The 17,840-nt window shown below is 45.1% G+C and overlaps 1 protein-coding gene across 10 annotated transcripts in view; it reads right to left on the reverse strand.

The window, feature by feature from the left end:
• Window positions 1–17,840, reverse strand: part of ELAVL2 (ELAV like RNA binding protein 2) — a 108,080-nt gene that overhangs the window by 74,131 nt on the left and 16,109 nt on the right. For 2 of the 10 annotated variants that reach the window (XM_066568637.1, XM_066568632.1), the window contains exon 1: window positions 12,298–12,317. The exons of 1 other annotated variant lie outside the window; for it this stretch is intronic. The gene's annotated coding sequence lies outside the window, so the exon portion shown is untranslated. Of the gene's footprint in view, window positions 1–3,436; window positions 4,227–9,993; window positions 10,339–10,368; window positions 10,571–12,297; window positions 12,318–13,042; window positions 13,115–17,840 lie in introns of those variants that run through there. 7 more of the 10 variants (XM_066568643.1, XM_066568633.1, XM_066568645.1 and 4 more) reach the window with 7 other exon arrangements.

The following is a 17,840-nucleotide window of genomic DNA, read 5'->3' on the forward strand; positions in this document are numbered from 1 at the left end:
GCCCAAAACACCCTTTGTCATTGGAACCAATATTCACATTAAAAACCCCCAAACCAACAAAAACAAACAAAACACCCCCAACAACAACAAAAAAACCTCCCGAACAAAACAAAACAAAAAAACCAACACCACAAAAAGACTCAAACCAAACAAAAGCCAGAAAACCTCACAGCTAAACTGTTACATAAGCAACAACTTTGAATATCTTCTATTTGACACAGATTGGGCCACTGTTGGCCAGTAGCTTGCTTATTATATCTCACCTCTTATAGAGAGAGGCCATCACTTACATCATCATACTAATCATTCCAGTTGTCAAAGGATTGTCATTTGGCCCCAAACTGGCCTTAAGAATTTTCAAAAAAGCCTTCTGACACCTGCTGCTCTCAAGTGGTTCATGCAAAGGTACATACTTTTAGCTCCCAGAGAACTCTTGAGACTACTTTAAAATCTAAATGTGTATGCCTCTAGGCTGATCCCCACTAGGAAAACAAGTTTGGACAGATCACTGTTTATTCTTTTGATAAGCCAACTTGCATAGAGGAAAAGACAATTAAATTATTTTCTCTCAAAAGAACAGCATCATACAACTCCTAAGAATTAGTAAACATTTAGGTCCACAACCATTGATGAAAAAGTTTGTTGAAAAAGTGCTGACTGATGATATGCTCTAAGTGTAAAGTAGACTCATAAGGGCAACATATAGTAGCTAGTAATATTATTTGTCCAATTACTATCCCAAATACCTAAAGACTGAAGGTCTGGAAGAGTGTCAAAGCTGTGTTACAACTGTTAAAACTGTGCAAATGACTGAATTTCACCTAGAAATGCACTCATAAGAACAGCCAGTAGTTTCTCACTGCATTGATGTTTCTGGCTCAACCACAGCAGAGCTTATTGCTTTTTTTTTTTTGTAAGACCCAAACTCTGCCATACCTCCATTCTCTTTCCAGTAAATACACTTTGTTTTATCAGCAAAAGTGGTAGACAGATGAGTCATTTGAGTCAGTAGGAACTTCAGATCATCTCCAGTCTCAACCCCCACCCACAGCAAAATCAGCCATGTGGTGAGATTGCTCAGGCGTTTATACCGTATGGGCTGAAAACTCTCCAAGAAGGCAAACAACACCGTCCATCTCTGTGGACACCAAGCACACTGCCCAGCAGCTCTTGTGGAAAGAAAAGCTCTCCCTCACTCCCCACCTCTATGGCCCAGCTCAGCCCACTGCCCACCAGGGCTCAGGGCTTTCTGCCCCTAGCCCTGCTGCCAGGTCTGCTGAGTTTTCAAACAACATTGAAAGTTACATGGAGTCAAGCATACCTTAAACAGACAGATCAGAGAGCTGATTAGTTTTATAAATTCATAAATTTGGGTAACAAGCAAAATTTCAGCACCACTCAAACTATTCATATTGCATTTAGATACAAAAGGTACTTTCATCTCTTTGCTACATCCACAACACTTTTCATGTTTCATGAAACTGAGGCTCTTATTACCGTTTATTAATTGTGCTGTACAATTTCCATATTTTCTTAAGAAGAATTAACTAACTCTTCAGTCCACGCACATGAAGCTGCCCACTCAGTATCATGCCGTTCCTGAGTGTACCATTTCACATCCTTTTTTGCAGGTCAATGTGAAATCCTGCTTGCATGTACTACATTTGACAGCAGTTTACTCACAGTTATTCTAATTTGGACTGAATGAATACCACATATCTACAGCTCTTCCTAATACCCTGACAAGCAGAATTTTTGAGATGTATGCAGACAAAAACAACACAGCCATCTTAGGTCAAGCAAGTTACAAAAAGATACACAAATCAAATTTTTAAAGGGCAATTTATAAAACAGGATGATAGCTACCATTAGATGGTCATTAATTTTCAGTACTTTAATAATTGAGCAAGTAGTACCAGCAGCCACAAAAATTAGGACTCTGATCTTGGACACTCTTTCAGAACACAAAGATTACTCAAGATTGGTATGCAGAAACCTAAGCTAAATCTGATACTGCACACTTTAGTTAAAAAAAAAAAAAACAAAAAACAAAAAAACAAAAAAAACCCAACCAAACAAACAAAAAAAAAACCCAAAAAACTTCTGTAAAAACTATCGACTCATTTTCTGTTCTCATGCATTGCTTCAAGCAGGAAACCTGATGCATGCAATCATTCTATGAAATTAACTCCAAAGACAAGCAATTTGACTTAGCACTTCTTCAGGAACATTGACATTCCTCATTTCAGAATACCTAAAATGTTCAAAACAAGTAATCCTTACTCCACCTGGTTTCACAACACACAGCATTGTAAGTAAAGGTCAAGAAAACTGTAACCGCAAAAGAAAAACAGGTTTATTTTTGCCACAGCAAAAGTCTGCAGTATCTACTCCTTTTGTAACAGCTAGTTCTACACTTCTAACACTACCAAACTTGCACAGAAAATTTCTTTTGATTCACAGAACGGTCTAGGTTGGAAGCAATCTTCAAATCATCTAGTTCCAACACCTGTGCCATCAGCAGTGGTATCTTCCACTAGATTAGGTTGCTCAAAGCTTTGAATGTGTCATCTCTGTTATACCATTCAACATAGAAACAGTCACCATCTCAAACATGTGAGTTGCACATGAAACCTTCAACACAAAAAAAGAAAACCTACAGCCCTGTTATAATTTCAGCATGATGGCTAGTTTTATATCATTCAGCTGCACTGGTTCAGAGGAATTTCACTACAAGAACCACTTTTCTTATAAAAATAGCCTTTAGCAAAAGACAAGCATGACTCCATTTAATTTTCTTTCAGTTTGCTCAACTGTTACAGAAAAAATTCAGCTACTCAGTTGGTTAATGAGGCTGTAATTCTCATCTTGCCTACCAACAGCTCAACCATGGATACTGTCCAAGGCAAGTGCTATTGCTATGCCAAGTTTCACAGTTTAGCTATCTGAATGCAAAAGCAGCTTCTACAGTCTTCTTCACTTTATGCAGTTCACTTTGTCAGCAGTTTTCCATTTCCCTTCAGAATGGGTGCTCTGGCCAGATTAGCAATAGCAGTTTTAGGTCAGGACCTCAATTTGGGCTTGTAGCTCAAGGTACAAGAACATAAAAATTAAAAAGTCAAACTCATTAATACACTAATTTCTTCTCTACTTCATGCATGCAGTAAAAGCATAGCCTGTTACAAGCAGCATATGGTGTTTTAGAGTTATGACTTTAGTTTTCCCTCTTTTGGTAACAGAAAGCAGCTTCTTAGGCTTATTTGGGTGGAAATGGTCCACACCAGGATGTCTAATGAGATTTCTACACGTGTTACTAGAGGTAAAAATAATATCCTTAATTACAATTATAGCAGGTACCAGGATCTTAGGATTTAAATTTAAAATATTTAAAAGCCTTTTTTAAATCAACTGTGATATGCAACCAGTAAGTGCTCACCTCTAGTTATGCTTGCGGGATCAAGACTGGAGATAAACAGCAGATACAGAAAATTTAAATAAATCCCAAGATCTTGCTCCGCCTTCAGACTGGGCTGGGTTGATGCATATGAAACTTAATGTTAATGGATAATAAAAACGGAGGCCACAGCATTAATTTTCCAGCATTTCAAGAGGAGAAACAAAATGGATGGCACTGAAACAAAGACTTCATTACAAAAATAAAATGGAAACAAAGTTCATATGCTAACATTGCTGCAATATATTGCCCATTTCAGTGCAATGGCTACATATGCATATGCTCAAAGGAACTTCAGAAATTGAAATACCCCATTAACAATCTTCTCCTTTTCCAAGACAGATGGCCACAATACTGACTCTTCTGCATCTGTCTTCCTTTCTCTATTAAAGAGAAACACTCTTTACTAGACCAGAGATTTAAGGGACAACCTTCCCCTCCTCCTCCTCACCACTTTGCACACACTTCCCACAAGGTCACCTGGAGCAGTGGTGCAAGGAACCTTAACTACTTCTGTAGGTAAACAAGTACATTTTCACCTCACTAGTTCCATGAACTATCAAAAACTGTCTCACCATGGTTCCATGAACTATCAAAAACTGTCTCACCATTCAACACATCTTTCTCCAAAGATGTGGCTCAAGTCCAGGCACAGCTGTTCCTGCAATATGTAAGGTGATAAGACCATAACTTCCAGAATGCATTCAGAAAATAAGTTAATCTCAAGTAAGATATGGAGAATTCTCCACTTTGGTACTGAAACTAAAAATCACATGCCACAAACACAAAACTAGAAGCAGCAAGCTTATAAGGCCAAGTTTGAAGAGCGGACAGACAAACCCTTGCCCTTTTTCTGCTGTTTAGATATTTAATTCATAAATTTTGATATCCACCACACCAAGCCTAACTCATTTCTTTAAGGCGTTGTATAGTTATATTATTAACATCAGGTACTACCATAACATACATCCTTAGACAATTTTATTTACATTAAGGTATTTTAACAGCAAGCTTTCCATAACATTACAGAGAAACAGCCTGTTGGATACCAAGGCAGACTGTCCAAATCCCAGTATATTGAGAGACAAGTCTAAGCACAGGACTCTCAGAAGCAGATTTATCCCTAAAGAAACTCAGGTACCATGAACGTGAATATTTGGACTGTATCTACTACTCATTTAGGAATTAGAGACAAAGCCAGCTCAAGAAGCCCATTTCAAATGTTTACTCCCCATGACATGCAGGTACAGTCTGAATAAGTGTAAAACCCACTAAAATCTCTACCTCATCACGCCAGTGCAGCTAGGTGGAAATGGCAGAGTATCTAAACTATCTTCTGACCTGACTCCTCTACCTCCTTCCAAGTAATATTGCATAAATTTTCATCAATATAAATAATAAACAACAGGCAATTAAAAAAAACAACACAGAAAAGATGGGTCAAACCACCCCTTCTAGTATGCAATTCTACTTCTGAAAAAATACATAACAGCATTGCAAAACATAATCAGCAGGGACACTTCTGGTAGAGAAGTTCAATTTACCTTTCCCATTCCATGTCTGAATCTCCTTCTCTCAAGCCTTTTAAGAAGTGACTAAGGCATTTGCCTCTAAATACTTATTTGAATTTTCAAGAGAAACTCTGTTCATCCATTCTGTAAAACAAATCCTACTAACTTCTTTTCTGACATCAAGATTTAAGGCACAGAAGAACATCAGTACTCCAGCAATCACTCAATGGCAGTTTCATTTCATAAAAACACATAAAGCTTATTCAGCTAAATTGGAGTAAGGACTTAGCTAAATAAACTCGTCCAAAGCATGAAAGCAAATACAGCCAGCAGACCTACAGAAAGGCTGCTCAACACATCACAGTGAATATAACAGGAGACCCTGAGCACTCCTTCCTACCTCTGTGTAGCCTGTCTCACAATTTATTTGAATATTAAAGTGTTCCCTCTTTTGCCAGTACTTAGGTAGTAAGTATTCATAAGACTGCAAATGCACGATTTACAGTACGTCATGGCAATTCAGTTACCTTCCATTGTATAATGCTTTCCTTCTATCTCTACTCCACACTCACCTGAAGAAGTAGAGTCTTACATCCTTAACACAATCAGTGTTTTACTACCTCAGTATTTTCTAGCTTCTGCATCATTTGGGCAGCCACAGTGGCTTTACGTGGATATATCTGTTCCTTTGCTAACTGCAGCAAATCAAGATACTCATTCTTGCAACATCTTACAGCTTCCTCTACACTAAGAATCTCTGCAGTTTCTGATAAGCAGCTGGACTATTTGAGCCATCAGCAGTATCACAGCTATGTGAAGGAATGAACAATTGGTATCACCAATATTTTACATGAATTTCAAGACTGCCTAAAATTATTCTTATTCTGATCCTTGGCTGGTACTCTCACACATTTAAACACCTAACTCTCATCCCCACTTTCATCAAGAAACCACAGCTTTTTTCAAACCTTCATTGCACTGGGACTTACTACGACTACCAAAACAAATTAAACCCCCTGTTGCTTAATTACAGGAGTACCACAAGGCTCAGACAGAACAGAAAACAGTGTGACACTAGTTTAATCTCCAACTGAAAAACTTCAAGATTTGTTCCTAAAATTCACAATTTTCAAACATATGTAAGTAAGACCTTCCCATTACAATTTTCCACATTATGTAATTACTGCTCTTAAAACTCCACATATTTTGCCAGCCAAGTCAAATTTAGACTGTGAGCTACTTCAAAAATTTAACATGGCATTAGAATTTTTGAGTATGTTTCTGAGAAAGCGTATTTCAGATTTCTGCCATGAGCTATTTCTCTTTTGCCTAATTTTAAAGCTGAAAACCTGCAGTCCATATAAAAACACTGACTACTAAAGCCAAGTGTTTCACTGAGGTCATCTTTCCAAGATGTACTTATTGCAGAGCTGTAGGTAGGAAAGTCTGTGTGAAACTGTGTCTCAGTATCTGTGTCAGTATCAGTATCTGTGTCTCTTCTTCCAAATACACTGAAGACCAACTAGCAATTAGGTCTCTTATCACAGATTTTGTTAGATTTAGCATTGTATTTAGCTGTTCTATAAGCATTAGATGCAAGGAGACGCTACAAACAAAAAACAATTCTTACTGAGCAAAGTGGGAATCATTCAAGAAGCCTACTCGTGTTTTTCAGCCACCAGAGACTCGCAGTATGACTCTCAGAATTTCAATATGGATTAGGCAACAAAACATCTTGCTCTGGCCAACCAGCTGTAGTAGCTAAAACTTACAAATTGTCTTATGCCAGCTTCTCCACAACTAATCCTTCTGAGTGCGTCAAATTAGGTAGATTTTACACAGCCAAGATCAAAAAAACATGTAGCAGCTTCCTTCAGAAATGGAACTACAGATGTCAAAACACAAAACACCATCAGCTAATCCTGCTGGACAGTGTCATTATTTCTCAATTGATTTGGGGGCCATTAGAAAAAGAAATCTGTGCGCTAAATCAACCTTCTCACACTTTTCAAATGTTAGCAACAGCTGGTAACACTGACTGTCCTCTGAAGACGCTAGGATCTATTAGAGAAGCATTTCAGCAAAAGTGAAGATGGCATCAGCAAAAGTGAAGATGGCATTAAAGCAATATTGAAATGTATATTCATCACAAATTGAGCTTATCCATTAGCTCACAATCGGCTTTATTGCTATGAAGAACATCACTGGCCACAAATATAATCAAAAGCCATTACGTTGTAAGACAAAGAGTTTTACCTAAAAAAACAGCATTTCTGCACTGCTGTTACAAGACAGGAGCTTGTGCTTGCATACTTATACTATTTTTAACTGCAAACTCTATATCTGCAGGAGCATTGACTTATTTTATGAAGCACAAGAAAGCTGGACTACTCCTTGGGCTTTTAGAACACTAGATCATATGTCATCTATTTCCTACCTAGTCCCCAACTAAAGCATGCTTAGCTCTGTCTCTCAAAAATTCTATCTATCTTGGAATTACAAGGACTTTCATAGAATTCAGCTTGAGCCTTCACTGTAGGTTGAATATTGTCATCTAGAAACCTGGGACATACTCTGTAAGGTTTTTTGTCTTTTTTTTTACCTAGATCACCTAGCTCAGTCTTAACTATGCTAGCTCACAATTTTTGGAAAGGCAGTAGGTAAATCTTTCCCTCCCATTTAAAAAACAGCAATTAAAAGGAATCTAGGAAGAAGAATAAAAATCAATGTCACGTTAATATGATAAAGTTGCAATAAATTTACTTGCAGGAATAATACACTAGCATGATTACCTAATAAAAGCAAGATATTTATGCAAATGTAAGCATATTTAAGACATACCCAACTGCAAAGACTAAATCAATTAAAAATCTCTACTGCACATGGAAAAGATCAACCACTCCACCAGAATAAAACCACATAAAATAAAGACACCTATTGCTGAAGTAGAAATATCAATGTGGGTACAACCAGAAGACATTTGAAAGGAGCATTAAAGATATGCTTCATCAGATTTGAATACATCTGATAAAATTTCTTAGTAGTTTTAAGGTCATTAGTATGTGTCTGTAGTTACAAATCCTCAATAATATATCACAGTAAAAACTTCAAATATCTATGTTTCTCTCCAATTAAGTAATATTCCATTGTACACCATGCATATAGAATTGCCAATTTTATATTTGCAAACAAAATTATTTATGCATAATTGCTAGAAATGAGGTTCAAAGTCCACTGCTAGAACTATCACCCCTAATATAACATTTCTGAAAGGTCAGAGAAAAGAGATGAAAAAACCTGAATGTAACCTCAGGATTCAGAATTCATGGAACTGAAAAAGGAAAACGGAAGCTAAAACTAATACCACTGTGCTTCCTCAACCAAATGTCCCCCACATAGTGGAATACCTCCTAGCCCCCCCCCCCCAGTTTAATATAAAATTTTCCATCAAAATAAAAACAAAGTCAAATGGCAAGGAGTTTTTCAGCACAAAATATCGGGAATCTATTACTTTTCAAGAAAATACACACATCCTGAAATACTCAATTCATTCGGTGCTACAACTTCATCCAGTATCACTTGTAAGAACACAAGACACTGACATCCTAAGTACTACTAAACTTTATCAATCAAGACTGTCTTCAAAACTTAAAAAATATGGCAACACCTTTTAGTCTCATAGACTTCAACTGAATAAACTACCATCAAAGACTATTTTATAAACACAAATTTTCTTGTGTGTTTTGCATGGTTTCTGAATTTTTTTTTTCAGTAACTATCAGCTTTCCAGTTCTAACAAGTAACACCCGAATTTAAACGGATGCTACAGAGCGGGTAACGAGCTTAAAAGGGGACCGAGCTGCCTGGCTGTTCCAAGAGTTCTCACCATCAGCATTACGCAGTTGAAGCAAAATCAACTCACTCTCCACGCACTCAAGGCAAGAATGGGAATTTTTTTTTCCCGGGGCAGGGCAACCTGAAAAGGCAGGCAATACACCGAACCTGGTAATGCTCCCTGCAAAAAGCAGAGATGACGGGGTTACGACCCCTCAGCCTGACCAAGCTCGGACGCGGTGCGACACTTGACTCCTCAGCGCGACGTAAACCCCGAAATAAAACAAAGCAATTGCGCCGGGCACCCTCATCCCATCCCCCCGCGCTCGGGTCCCCTCTCCAGCGCGGGAACTCCCCAGCCCAGCAGGGCCCACTCGCAGGGCGGGGCCCTCCGCACGGCCGAGCCCGGGACGCGGAAGGCCGGCATCAGGCAGCACCGGGTGCTCCGCCGCGCCTTTTCCGTCGGAGGGAGCGCTGCCGCCGGCCACACAGCCCCGCCCGTGGGCGCGGCTCGGTTCCCCGCGCCCCGCAGGTGCGGCGGGCAGCCCTGCGGCCCCTCCGCAGCCAGGCACAGCCCCGCGCCCTCCACCCGCGGCCTTCTGCCGCCCCACGGCTCCGCCGCGCCGCAGGGCGCGCTCAGGAGGCGGCAGATGCACTACGGTGAACATAATGGACATAAGCGCTCCGGTTAGAGCAAAGTCAGACGCGAGCAAGGCGGAAAGGAGGGTGCAGCTTGCGGGGAGAATCAGAGCGACCCTCGAGTGGTAGGGCCACGCTAGAGAAAGGTGGGGTGAAAGTCATTCAGAGATGCTGCTGATTAAACAAAGGGTTTATTGAACAATGTTATGTCCGGGGGACAAATGTTTAAGCACCTAATTATAACCACACCAAAAAAAAAAAAAAAAAAAAAAAAAAAAAGCGGGGGGGAAAGAAAGGAAATAGTCAGAAAAGCCCGAAGCTTAAAGCAAAAAACTATTAAACTCATCTAGTACGGGACAGGGGAAAGGGGATGAAGTAACCGTTCGCAGAAAAAAAAAACCCCTGATGTCCACAACTGTCAAGAAGCCGCTCTTAACCTAACACCACCAGTATCTTGGAGTTTGGAACCCAGCCCGCAACAAGCCGGTACTGGCGGAAAGCCACAAGTCACAGTAGTAGGGGACGGTGAAGGTCTCCGCACACGCCTTGATTTACCTTTACGCTTTGCTGGGGGGTACCATGGCCATGCGCCGGCGGCCCGTAGCCCAGGCCCCCCCGCCTTCCCGCCGTGCTCCCCGCGCGGGCTACAGCCCCGCTCCAACTCCAGCTCTCCTCCACTCCTCCTCCGGGGCGAATCCAGCGTCCCGGCACGTCACTGCCAAGACCGCATGGCTCCCCGTAAACCTCGTCTCCGTTCCCAGCCCCTCGACCCGCCCTTCTTTCAGCAGCCCGGGACCGGCAGTCCGTCTGCGGTCTGCAGGAGCGGCGAGTTTCGCGGAGCCTGGTTACCGCTGCTGCCGTCCGAGGCTGGGAGCAGAGTGGGGAAAAGGTGTCTGCTACCCGAGGGAGCGGCGCGGCGCCCCGCCTCACCTGATGGCTCCGGCGCTCCCGCCACCCCACCGTCCCGCACTCGCCCGGCCGCCAACAGAGAAGAGCACTTCGCTGACGGGCAGATAAAGGCCCCCACAGCCCGCCCCCGCGGCCACCGCCTGAGTGACGCTGCCGGCGGCCACTCAAGAAGCCCGCGCCCACGGGGCCGCGCCCCCGGGCAATGCGGGCACTTGGCGGAGCCAAGGCCGGGCGGGCCCTACTCCGCTACTGCTGCTGGGCGCCTTGGGGCGGCGGGGAAAGCCTAGCAGCGGAGTCTGCTGATCAGGATGGGGCGAGAGCTTGCCTTCCCCGTCCCCAGTAGGGTCAGAGGCAAGATACCCACAGTGCCTGCCCATCTCCCTAAGGCTCCCCGTCATTCCCTAAAAAGTGTCGAGCCCCGGAGGCTCCACGCTGCCTCCCTCTCCAGAAACGGCTCGGTGGGGCGAACGAGCCCCCAAGCCGCCCGCCCGAAGGGGCGCAGGGGCAGCGAGCGTTCCGTGACCTGCGACGGGCATTTTTTTAGTCACTGACAGCGCCGTCCCGTTTCGTGCATCGCCCGGCTGCGAGGGGACCCCTCCTCGCCCCTCGCAAGGTTCGGCTGCCGAGCATCGCGGCTGCGCTCCTGCGGGCGGCTCGTTCCGCGCGGGTAGCGCTCCAGCGAGCGCCCTAAGGGCTGTCAGTGCTGGCGACGGGAGGTTCCGTCCCCGCGGGAGTGCGTGTCCCCCGCCCTCCTAGCGCTCCCAAGACTAGCGCTCAAAATACACCGCCTCACCGCCGGTTCTTGAAAACGACTTGAGGTATAACTATCCATTTGCCTCGCTCATATAGATATCTCATTAGTTATTTTCGTATGTGAAATAGATGAGTACGGTGTAGCGCTCTGGCAGAGTATAAATTAAACAACAATGGCAGTGCTAGCGGCCGGTCTTTGCCGGTAGCACAAGCTGCAGCGCCAGCGTTTACCATCGCCGCCTTCTCCTCCTTCCCAGACCCTCCCACCGCCGCAGGGACGAAGGGCGAGAGGACGGGGGACGCGCCTGAGGACGGGACGCCTCGTCCGTCCCTTTGCCCGGAGACTCGCTGGGACCCCTGCCGCGGCTGCCGGACGCAAACTTTCCTCGCGCACAGCGGCGACCGCTGTCCGCGTCCCCGCCGCCCCGCTAGGACCACGGACAGAGATCGGGGCCGCCCCGCCCACGCTGCCCATGCACCGCCGCGCAGTGCCCCGACGCCCGGAACAAAGGGACGCGTCCCCTCCCGCGGTGGGTTATTCATTCCCACGAAAAGACACGGGCCCGCCCCACCCGACAGCAATAGACTGCTCTCCGGGAAAGCCCAGCGGCTCTCCTCAGCCCGCCGCCCGCCCTCCGCTCCCGCTGACAATGCTGCCGACCGCGTCTTTGTGCGCCGTGGCACGCAGTCGCCTCCCAGCCCGGCAGGAAGCAAAAAAACCGCCGTGCGGCTAATGCAGTTAGGCGCGGAGAGCCTTATCCCGGCTAATCTGAAAATACGAGTTTATCTCCTCAAAGTGATACCGTCTCCCTTGACCAGCGCGGTGCGGGTCCGTCCCCTCGGATACTCCCCGCAAGGAGACGTATCCGGAGCTGGACGGGCGCGGTCACGCCGGGAACTTTGCGGCTGGGCCAGCCCAGGTAGGGATGCGCATGCCATCCTGCGTGGGCGCGGTGCGGTCCCCCAGTTTCAGCGGCTGCCCTCCCCACGCTGCAAACACTTTCAGCAACTCAGCTCCGCGGGCATGCTGCCATAGCCACGAACAGCCTCACTCAGCGCCGTCGGCACGAACCGTGTCAATACGGAGCAAACACAGCAGGTGTTCAGCATAATTCTACAAGGCATGCATCTCTGGAGTGGGTCGCGTGGACCCTATCGGACACGTACAATAACAGAAAGAATCAAGCCATAACTTACCTTCCAGTCCTCGGATTAAAAAAAAAAAAAAAAAAAAAAAAAAAGTAACGGCGCAGTTCTCCCGATCAGGAGTAAGAGGCAGATGGATAGTTCTCTCAAGACAACAGACAAGAGCTAAATTGCTGACAGTTATAAAAGGAAGCAAATAAAAACCAAAACAAGACCAAAAAAATCCTTTCCCTCCCCCACCCCCAACAGTCCAACACTAAGGGGGAAAAATCAAAAATTAAAAAAAAAATCAGAAAATTAAAAAATGAAAACGGGAGAACTCAAAAGTGGGAGAGTGACAGGACGACCCTCCTTTCGCAACCCAATGGAACAAAACGAGGGGAGAGAGAAATGAAGGAACAAAGAAAAGAAGGATGGAAGGGCGATTTTAAAGACGCTCTCTCTCCCTTCCTCCCTGCTGGTCACTTCCTAGCGGCTCACCACCCGAGCCAACTGCAGCATCGCTGAGTGCGCGGGGGGTGGGGGGAGGGGGGGGAACGACGCCGTGCGGTGCCGCGCCGTGCCTCGCAGGGAGGCGGACCGCTCCGCAGATTTATAGCAGCCCCGCCGCCCGGCTCCTGCCCGCCGCCGCGCCGGGGTGCGTGCGTCTGCGCGCCGCGCCCAGCAGCGCGGCCGCAGGGACGCGGCGGGGGGCGTGTGTCCGTCCAGAGGCGGCCGCGTCCCGTCCCGCGTTCGTCCGTCCGTCCGCGCCCGCGCCCGCGCCCGTCCCCCCGCCAGGCAGCCGCCCCACGCCTACCCCGGCGCCACGCGCGGCTGCGTCCCCGCACCCCGGCGCAACGCAGGCTGCTGGCGGCGCCGCGCGCCCACATTGGCCCGGCCGCCGCCCACTCGCCCCGCCCCCGGCGAGGCGGCGGCCGCCCATTGGCCGCGCCGGCCGCCACTCCGGCAGGGCGCATGGCGCCGCGCTTCAGTGTGCGCTGCGCCGCGCGGGGCCGCCTCCGCGCGCGCGGGCGGGCCCGGGGCTGGGCGGGCCCGACACGACCCCGGCGGGCCCCACACAGCCCCGGCGGGCCCCGGCGCGCTCCGGCGCGGCCCTGGCGAGGCGCTGCGACCGCCCCGCGCCGCTCCCAGCGCGGCCCGTGAGGCGATGGGCGCTGCTCCGGTGGCGCGGCCACTGCTGCTACTCCGTCAGCCACGTGGGCGCGGGGCGGTGCATCACGGCACGCCCGGGGCGGCCGGCGCGCGGTGCCACCATTCCTTAGCAAGAGGTGCTGCCGAGGAGGCAGCGTCTTTTTTGTTGTTGTTGTTAGTTGGTTTTGTGTTATTTGTCCGCTTGTTTTTGTTTGGCTTTTTTGGTTTTGTTCCTTTTTTTTTTCCTTATGCCCCCACTCCACCCAGTTCTGGCTGCATGTGTGCCAAGTTTGTTATTACCGGCCAGGGACTGCTCTAGTCCTTCTGGGAGTGGATACATTAATGAGTGTTAAATAATAATATATTAATAATACTTCTAACAAACATTCTGGAAGGAAGTGGTGGAAGGAGGGAAGGAAGGGAGGAAGGAAGGAGCTTTTATTCATGATGTAGTCAATTCTGTCTTGCAGCGCAAACATGTTTGCAAAGAAAAGAGGTGTTGTACAGAAGAAACAATCCTGCGTGGTATTCTGAAGGGTGCCTTTTACTCTCCCTACTGTTTGACCTTCACTGCACTTAATCATTTATTTTCAGAATCAGAAGTGCTTCCTAAACATGGCTTTTCTTCTGTAACACAAGTGTGTGTCATGTATTTTGAATAGCAAAGCACTTTCACCCTGCAGAAAGCAAATGCTTATTTAGACTATTCTGGCATTTGCGTGTAGCAAGGCACAAAAATAGAGGCATGTGATTTCAAATAGAGACAGTGTTTCAATGAGAGTGTCCCTGTGTCTTTATAAATGATATACAATGAATTGTGTATCCTCTGTTTATTATGATCTCCCTATCCTACTACTATGACAACAACTGAGAGTTATACAGGGACTGATTTTACATTTTACATAATTAGTTCTATGCTTAATGTAGCCAGTGTTTTTCTAGAACACACAATCTGATCATTAACAATGTATCACCAACTTTTTAAATCAGCAGCATTCCAAAACAGTGAATAACTCCTTGGTGGAACAAGTAGCAAACCACTGGCTCCGAGGACTGAATAAGGAGTGGGGTGGGGGCGCCTGCTTTCTCGAAGCTGTTTATACAAAGGTCCTGCATGAAGTGATGTCTATTCACACACAGTTTGTGGATGTATGTAAAAATTGTGCTCTTAGTAGTGTAAGTATTCAGAAAAGTGCACACTTTCTCAGCTTATGTCTGAGGCTCAGACTCGTTTAATTATGGCAAATTTTACCCTTTGAAACAGCCAAACTGCTTCTGAAAGTCTCCTAATGATATCAAAATTAAGCTGCTCAGGTTCTTTATTCTATAGAAGCATTTATCAGCAAGTCTTATATATATTTATGTATATATATATTTCTGAACTGAAGTGCTGTAAGTACTGTTTGTTCTATCAAGTAGAAAACATCTATAAAAACTGTGCACAATGTTTCTGTCTTCAGAATTACTAGATTTAGTTGTTTATTACTTTTTTGCTTCATGTGTTTAAAAAAAAAAAAAGTGTTCCTTAGGAGAACATCTTTTAATGTATAAAAAGAAAGGAAGAAAATTTTTAAAAATTATTCAGATGATTTCTTAAGCAGTCTGATGCATTCACTCAATACCCCCAAACATGTCAGGCCCTTGCCTCCCCCGCCCCGTCCCTGCCCAATTTTAGAATGGTATAATACATATCTGGTTTTAGAACTAAAGAAACTCTGTTTAAAGGGGATGCCAAAATGCAAAATGTATGCTGTTAGAAACCAGAAGATTGTCTTCCTGAACTTTTAGGAAATGAAAGGACTCCGCTCTCAGCAGCTTCCCTGTCAGGTCTGATATTCAGAACTCTTGATTCCATTTTCCCCCCCAACACTCCCCACCCAAAAGGAACAACCTTCCAGCTACAATTAGTGGCCAGCTTTTCGACAAAACCCAAACGTTATGCATTTTCTTTCAAGCCTTAGTATCTCTACCAGTAATGTACTCACATCTGTCATGTTTGTCAATACACAGTGCTAAAGTGAAATTAGGCAGAAAATAGCTGTTTTAGCAAATTGCCTTGTCGTCGACCTTTCTCATCTCTGATGTGTATTCAGAGAGCCTTGGTTCCAGCAATGTCAGAAGGAAAGCTAAATTTTCTGATCTCCCTGGAAAAACACTTTCCTGTGAAGTTCCCCTTTGCTTAAGTAATATGTCTGAAAAGAAGACTTTATGATTAGCAGTAGCTGGCTGTCTGGACATAGCCTTTAGCTAAAACGTGTATGGGTTATTTAATAGGCGTTGGACATGGAAGGAGAGAAGTAGGAGGAGAGAAGAGCTGGTTTTTCAGGCGTGCTGAACCCTGTTGAATCCTCTGGCTGGAACTAAGTGGTCAGGGAATGGCAGTAAAAGCAGCAAATTGCGCTGGAAGAAAAATGTTTACCGGCTAGCACAGAGGGGGATTTTTTAATTTTTTTTTTTTTTTTTTTTTTTTAATGAAAGTGAAAAAATAAGAAATAAAGCAAGCGAAGAAGCCGCAGCCGCGCACGGAGTGGCTGGCAGGGCAGCGAACCGCGCGGCCCCGCCTCAGCACCACGGACAGCGGCGCGGCCCCGCCGCGTCTGCGGAGGGGCCGCCCCGGGGAAAGGGAACGTGCCCTTCCCGTCCTCAGGAAAGCACCTCCATATGTACGTGATATCAGTACACGTGGGCTTGGCACTCCCTCTCCAGCACTTCGGACAAATGGTTCTTGACTCGTGGTGTTCGGGTGCTGTCATGTGATTGGGTGTGTGTGTTGTGCCTGTGCGTTACTGAACCCCCGGGACTCTGCGGGTTCTTTTCCTAGGGGTAACCTTTGTTTGTTCCCATTCCTTTCACAAACAAACGGTGACATGCATGAGGGTCTCAGACCAAGTCTTGACACACACACTTCCCGGGACAAAACATACCTGCATGACCTTCAGTATGGGTGTGCGATTGTTCTACCTACTCCTTTGAGCCTCTCTTCAGTCGTAAGATACAGACATTGTGGTAAACTACAGCAGTATGAACACTGCAGCTGAGGCTACTATATAATTTTCTATTCTATTACACAGCAATGTCTGAATTGTAATAAAAACTATTGTCAAAAAGCAGTTAGCATTTAGGAGGGGAAAGGAAAGGGGGATGTTTCACTTGTTTTTTTTTTTTCAATTGAGACTAAAAAGGTATCTCCACAAAAGGTAACCACAACTCCTCAGATTTTCTACAGACAACTGTGGAATCTTTGTCTGGAAAAAAAAGTAATACCTGAAAGAAGTTGTCTATTTATCTAAACTATTATATATTTACTTGTTTCCTACTGCGACCAGGAAAAGGCAGATTGCTGCTGCACCACAGCTGAGGTAGTTTCTTTTATTGAGGATTTGTATTTCCAGCAGTGTGAAATGCACATCTAATTGTAAAATAAGACTGTGTCACCTGCCAGTCAGTTGCTGCCATCAACCCCTTTTGTGCTTGGATCAAATTACTGCACAACAGAGAAAGTGACAGCATCAGGGCACAGTGACAAAGCTGTAGTTTGCACAGAAAGAAGACCGAGGCCCAGAGAGACACTGCAGCTACAGAAACAGCTGTCTTATCAGCACACTGCAGAGATAGACATGGCTTAAGAGGTCCTCAACAGATAATGACTTGAATAGCTTTGCAATGCGCCAAACTTCATGCTTGATAAGACAAGCCCAGTGTAAAGAGCAGCAGAGATCAAGCTCTATTCTATTTTATCTGTGCTGTAAATTAAGAAATTGAAATTCAGGTGGCACAGCAGCCAGCATGTTGCTGATAATCCAGTGAAGTAAACTGTCATTAGGATCTTTTCAGCAAGGAGAAATAGGTTTCTCTTACTTGATGCTGCTTTAATAAAAACACCCTAAAAAATCCCCACCCCAAATTGCTGTCCCAGCAGTACCTGAACTGGGGTGGGGGCTCCTTGTCTCTTCCACTGTTGTGACACATCTTTGGGTCCCAGAACAAACCATCCATTTGGCTGTCAAGTTCTTTACAAAGGACAAAATACTTTCACTTTGAAACTGCAGCAGCTTATTTTCAATTCCCCATTTCCTCTGCGGGAGAAGGAACTGCACTGTGATTTTTAATACACAACAGTAAAGCTCACATGAAAGCACACAAGCTCAATTCTCTAGCAGACAATACAAACATGTGTTCGTGAGCACAGCTAAAAAAAAATAATTGCTGTTGTGAAAAGAATCTGTAATGACCTTTGGAATTACTCACTTGAAAAAATATGAGCCATAGTACACACACTAATATATTCTATAGAGAAAAAAATCTTGTTTCAAACTGTGTTTTTAATTTGATTAAAATATTATCAGATTTAAATATTATAGCTCCACTTTTTTCCAGCAGAAATACTTACTTTTGGCTGAGTTCAGTTTACCTTTGATCTGTGTTTTTTTGAAAAAAACTTTGTAGAAAATGCAATTAAAAGG

The sequence above is a fragment of the Molothrus aeneus genome, chromosome Z, assembly GCF_037042795.1.
Source record: "Molothrus aeneus isolate 106 chromosome Z, BPBGC_Maene_1.0, whole genome shotgun sequence".
Classification (NCBI taxonomy): Eukaryota; Metazoa; Chordata; class Aves; order Passeriformes; family Icteridae; genus Molothrus; species Molothrus aeneus.